Genomic DNA, 6,000 nt, shown 5'->3' on the forward strand with positions numbered 1-6,000 from the left:
CACTGTGTCCTTGAAAGAAGGTGCATGCCCGCACACGTTGCTGAATCAGGGCCCCAGTCCCTGGCCTCTTGTCTTACAGAGACTGCTTCAGGGTCTGAGCAGCTGGAGGTCCCTGCATGGAGCCCGTGCCAAGATGTCTCCTGGTGAACCAAACAACCAAGCGAAAAACAGCCCTTACCTTCGGTCGTCTGCTATCTGCTGCCATTAATCCACTTGAGATGATTTGGCAGCAGCGGTCAGAATGAATTAATTTGGGATTTGCAGGCTGTCAAATGTTTTTCCTCAGGCAGCTTTTCGTTCAGTTTGTGGACTTTGAGGATTAGCTGCTATTTAAAGCAGCAACGTATGATCTTCTGTGATAGCTTGTGCTCTCTGTCCAGCTGAGCCGGAAGAAGAAGTGAAAGGTGCAAGCTTGAAATTCAGTGCTCTCCTGCTAAACCTTGGGTCCCCCATCCCTGGTGGGATTGATCTCACCAAGTTTCTATCATCAAGATGTAGGCTTTCAAATATTCCTGTGGGCTGGGCACTGCTCTACGACAGCTATGTTGCACTGGAGACCCGTACAGCCTCGACCACTCCAGGAAGGGACTGTAACTGCTTGAAAGCCATTTTTTGGGGGCTAAAGCAGCTGTTATCCCATTTGCTTCTTGACTATCAGCTGCTTCCACTTGCAGAGTTCATCCTCTGCCCCTGGGGGACAAACCTTTGATGCTGGGTGTAAAGCAGCTAAATAGAAAAATTGAGCTATGAAAAAGAAGCAGAGAAGTTTGGGGAGTGGTGCGGGGACACGGTGAGCTGCTGTGTGAGTGGAGCTGCCCTCAAGCTGTTCAGAGCAGAAGCAAATGCCTGTGTCCGGGGACCTGGTGACGCTGTACAGGGGCTGCCATGTGCCTGGGCCAGCCCAGCAGCAGTGCGGGAAGGAGTTTTTGTGTGCTTGGCAGTGGGAATTTACAGGAGGAGCCAGGAGGAAAAACAGAGTGGGTGGGTTGGGTCTTCTGGTCTTGATCTTGCAAATGCACTTATCTGGGATGCTGCAACCAGGCACGAGGTCTATGAGACCCATGGAGAAGGCTCTGTTTGATCACGATGCACCTGAACTTGCATTGGCAGGAGCCTGAGCAGCAATTCTGTGTTCAGAAGCTATAGCTCTCATTCCCCCAAACAGCTACTGGAGCAAGCCTTCTATTAACTCCTGGATAGATTAATTCTTTGACCTTCCCTGTAAGCTGTGGTTTAAAAACCCGAATATTTTTTTCGAATGTTTAAATAAAAATCAGTGCTCAGCCCACACCTTCCTATTTTTGAACTAGGAATTCTTAACTGGACAGAAGTATAAAGCTGTGATAAGAAGAGATGGCAGCTAGAACTGTCCTGGTGACTGATTTTGCGTTTGCAAGTTACTATAGAAAACTTTTCAATTCAGAAATATTTTAGCTGGCACTTGTTTAAATTGGATCCTCTTAAAATAGCCTGAGTTATTTTAGAAGCCTTTTCTGCCTTGAGCTTCTTAGTACCTATTAGGAAATATTAAGTGTGCATTCACTATGCCAAAAAGAATAATGGAGATCTCGGAGCAATCAGTTCTGTGTGGGATGCTTAAAACTTTAACATATTTTGAAGTGATTATTTCCAAATTAAGATACCTAGAGTTGGAAGTGATCATAATGTGACTTCTGGAGTGGAAAGACATAGAGTAGGAAATACAGAGAGCTGGCAGTGTGTATGTGTTCTGAATTAGGATTAAGTGTTTATGTGTGCACTCTCTCAGCCCATTGTTATAGCATTATTAATATCCATCCGTATATAATTGATTTAAAAGCTATTCACTCTAAGAGTCAGTTTCTGTGATCTGGGAACTTCACATGGAGCTACTAATCTCAGTGAATTTAAAGCAAATAATGTTGTTATTTATTATTGTACAGCTGGTTTTATTGTTTCCTTTTTTCATACATAGGAAGAAATTTTCTTTTCAATGGGAAAATAATCACTGCTGCCACAGCAGAGAGAACAACCTTTTGCCTGCATCTTCATTTTGGATGGAGAGGCATGTGCCAGAGAAGGCCACGTGATGCTGGACTGGCATGCACAGTGGTGAGCTTCTGCTGGGTGAGGCTTTGACCATCCTGCTGCCCCTTGGGACCCTCCTGATTTTTGGAACCGTTAATATTTGCTTCCTTCTGGAAACCCCAGGGAGTTTCAGGATGGCCAGGTGATCTGGGATGGGAGCTATGGGTAGCAACAGCAGTAACAGCTTTAGGCTCTGAGATGCTTTTCCAGCCCTCAGTCATGAGGAGGTGGCAATGGCATGACCCTGTGGAAAGCAGAGTGGTGACGCTGTTGTGCAGACTGGCAGCCAGAGAAGCTGATAACTAACTGCCTGCCTCCCCTCAGGGTGAGGCCATGGTGCGGAGAGGATGGTGGGAGAAGGAGGGACCCGCTCCCCAGACCAGCGTGGTAAGGCTGGGTGAAGTGGTGTTGGGAGGCAGGCAGGGGGAACTTGTGTTACAGGCTGGAGCAGCAGCAGTTTGCAAGTGTATTTTTGCAAGTTTCTGGGGGGCTATTCTGAAGAGAAAGAAGAGTAGGGACAGCCTGTAGGGATAATAAAACTAGCACCTGTTTTCCCTGCTAATTCCCATGGCCATCCCTGCAGCCCTGCTTGCAACATCCAGAATGGACCTTCCTCTGTTCATGTGAGCGCATTCCCTTTTCTGGCACTTTTTCTGTAATGTGTGCTCAAAAAGATGCCACTTCCTCCCCCAAACAGAAAATGGTCATGGCAAAAAGTTTGGCTTAAGCCATGGCACAGTAAAAACGTCATGCTCTTTCTTTTTGCTTGTCTTGCTGCTCAGAGCCAGCAGTTTAGGCATATCCCTCTGTAATTGTGCGATCCTGAAGGACAGAGGTTTCTGTCCACTGCTTGGGCTGCTGCAGCTCTTTCTACATCCACCTTATTACTGAAGTTGCTGCCACTCAGCCAAGGTCATCACACACACATACACACACACACACACACACACACAATTTGACAGCTCTGCATGGCTCTTCATCCAAAAACCAAAACAAAGTATGTCTGGTCTGCATTTCTTTGAAAAAATGACCCCTATTCTACTGAATTTAATGATTTTTCTTCCTTATGCAGTGTGCCAACAGCCATGCTGTTAGAAACAAAGGGTAACATCTGCATTTGGGGTTTTCTCCTTAGGCAAAATTGCCTCAGCCTTCAAGCTCCTTTGTGTTGTGTTCAGTGCCCCGCAACAGTGCTTCCATGTTTACCAAAGGAAATGCCAGGTTTTTCAGAGTGTCTTGAGTAATAGTGGAGCCAAACAGCTTCTGGTGGGTGTTAAAATACTTTTGTAGTTTGAAAGGTTCATACAGCACACAAACAAAGGTTCATATAGTTAACAAACAAAAGCCCTGCTTGTTGGCACCTGCTGGAAAGGCAGTAAAAATAATTCAAATCAAATTGAAACCCACTGCACTCATGCCTTACCTGGACCATGTTAAATGGACCTCAAGAGGGTGTTCAAATACACCCCCACGGAACTTTTCATCAAAATGTCTTCTAAATGAAAAGACACTAAGCAAGTGTTTGTCTAAAAAATGTTTCCCAGTGCCCTTCCTGCCCCAAGGCCTCAGAACATTTTGGGCTGACACTTGTGCTAAGCAAAATCTTTAAAATTGTAGTAACTGTTCAAATGGGTACCCTGGAGAAAACACATAATGAGGATGAAAGGCGAGACAGTAACTCGATTTGAGCCCTTCCGGGAAAGCCATCTGGGGCATCTGCTGCATCTGCGTAGTGGGAGATTTAGCTCTGGTTGGGATCACAGAGTGCTCCTTTTTTTTAACACACCCCAATGACAGCCCAGGCAGCTTAGGCCAGGTTTCCAAGCACCGCTTCACTGACATGGAGGCCCCCTTCTGCTCCTCTTGGCAGGACGCAAATATGGGCAAAATCCTCAGTATGGGGCAGACCTGGGGTAGATGCTTTCACACATTAAACTCACAACCAGCTGGAAATACCTTCAAGGTTTTTTCCAGCAGCCAGGCACAGAGAGGGAATAATAATCCACCTTCTCCTCCTCCCACTCTGCAAGGGGCCACCCCAAACTCTGCAGCAGTGATTGTGGCGTTGCGGCAGATGGATGCTGGGTGAAGGAATGGTGCAGGTTTGGCAGCCAGCAGCCTGCCATCTCGGTCAAGTCCTGGTTGCCCCAGGTGCTCATGTAACTGATAGTAGGAATGTATGCTGGCGATGATGCAGTAACGTAGATTGAGGTGGGAGCTGGGAGCTGGGGGATGCTGTGTCCTTGTGTGGAAATCGGCACTCACACGATGATTTGAAAATGCTGGGCTGCGTCACTGCTCGGTGGATGGCTGCAGCATGGCACAGCAGACATGGCAAGGGGACAGGAGCACAGATCCTATCTGCAGTGCTGCTCCTCTGTGGCGGTGAGGCCATGACCATGGCACGCTGCCCATCTTCCTTGCTTTCAGTTTTTGCTAATCAAGGTGCAGAGCTGGGGGCTGCAGTCCCACTCTGCCCTGGAGAACCTGTCTCCTGCAGGAGGTTCTTCTGGACAGTTCGGCACATTTCAGCCAACCATGACATGGGCTTTCTGGTGACATCACCCCAGAAGCCCCTCTCAGACTGACAGCTAATGGGACGAAGCTTGCTGACGTGGCCTGGGATGTGTGCCAACCCATCATCCATAGCTGGATAAATTTGCCGTTGTTTTCAGGAAGAGAGGGAATCCTGCTGTCCACTGTAATGAGCCGGATAATTGGACAGCATGCTGCTGGATTGGTTAGAGGCATTAGAGAGGCATAAAAGAGGTTACAATACAAAGGTTGTGGTAAACACAGATGGGAAAAGGAAATAATTGCTGGGGTAAGTCACTTGTCTGTGAAATAACCTGAAACCCATTTGAGCTGGGTGCAAACAAACCATTTGGACAAACAAAGGTCTTTCAGCTGGCAGCGAAGAATGCAGTCTATATTCAGTGTGGTAGAGCTCATCCTGGATACTCGTGTGGAAGAGTATCCCAGATGTCATGGTTTGATGTGGAGGGGGGGGTGGTTCTGGTGGCAGGAGAGGGATTTTGCTCCCTGCGACCTCCCCGGTTTTGGAACCGGGTTAGGCTTAGTTCTGGCCACCCGATCAGACTGCCATCCCCCTCGGGGTTGAGCCAATAGGGCGCCTCTGCGAATTGCCCTATGTAAGTCAGGACAAGGGAACCGGAAAAGGTGCTTCGCCCAGGATCGAGCAGAGAAGGGAGGAGGGCACTGCCCCCGCTCCCTGGCTCCCGGCCGGGCGGCTGCCTGCGTCGGGCCGGCGCCGCCCATGGAGAATGGCGGCGGCGGAGCCAGCTGGGGAACTCGGGGGCACCCCACTCCCAGGGTGCCCACTGGGCTGAGTTCACCTGGAGAGGACTGAGATCTGAGAGAAACAGCTGCATCGACAGCAGGTCAGTGAGGATGGAGCGGGAGGAGGTGTGCCGGAGCCGAGTTTCCCCTGCGGCTGATGGTGAGATAGCAGGCGGCCCCCCTGCAACCAGGACGGCCTCGGTGGAGCAGCGACCCACTCGCAGCCCGTGGGGAGAAGATGCCTGAGCCCGAGGATGGTCGTGTTGGGGGCACGGCAAGGCAGAGAGGCATCTGGAGTCTTCGTGACGACCCACGCCGGAGCGAGTGGCTACAGCTCCCTAAGTACCCGAGACTGTGGTAAAGCCCACACCGGAGCAATCTGTGGGGAAGGATTGTTTCCAGTGGGCTGGACTCACGTTGGAGAAATTTGTGGATTTTTTTTCCTCGTGGGTAGGGGATCCATTGGAGCAGGGGAAAAGGGTGTAAGGACTCCTTCTCCTTTAAGAAAGAAGCAGCAGTAACAGCACGGAATGAACTGACCTGCACTCCCCCAGTCCCTGCCCCCTGTGCTGCTGGGGGGAGGAGGTAGAGCCGGGAGGAAAAGGAAGGTGGGGGGGGGAAGGTGTCGGTTTT

The 6,000-nt window shown here is 49.6% G+C and overlaps 1 protein-coding gene across 1 annotated transcript in view; it reads left to right on the top strand.

Moving 5' to 3' along the window:
- Positions 1–1,973, top strand: part of PIGG (phosphatidylinositol glycan anchor biosynthesis class G (EMM blood group)) — a 111,005-nt gene extending 109,032 nt beyond the window's left edge. The window contains exon 14 of the mRNA XM_086628848.1: positions 1,955–1,973. The gene's annotated coding sequence lies outside the window, so the exon portion shown is untranslated. The remainder of the gene's footprint in view (positions 1–1,954) is intronic.
- The last annotated feature ends 4,027 nt before the right edge of the window (positions 1,974–6,000 follow it).

The sequence above is a fragment of the Tauraco erythrolophus genome, chromosome Z (genome assembly GCF_009769465.1).
Source record: "Tauraco erythrolophus isolate bTauEry1 chromosome Z, bTauEry1.pri, whole genome shotgun sequence".
Taxonomy (NCBI): Eukaryota; Metazoa; Chordata; class Aves; order Musophagiformes; family Musophagidae; genus Tauraco; species Tauraco erythrolophus.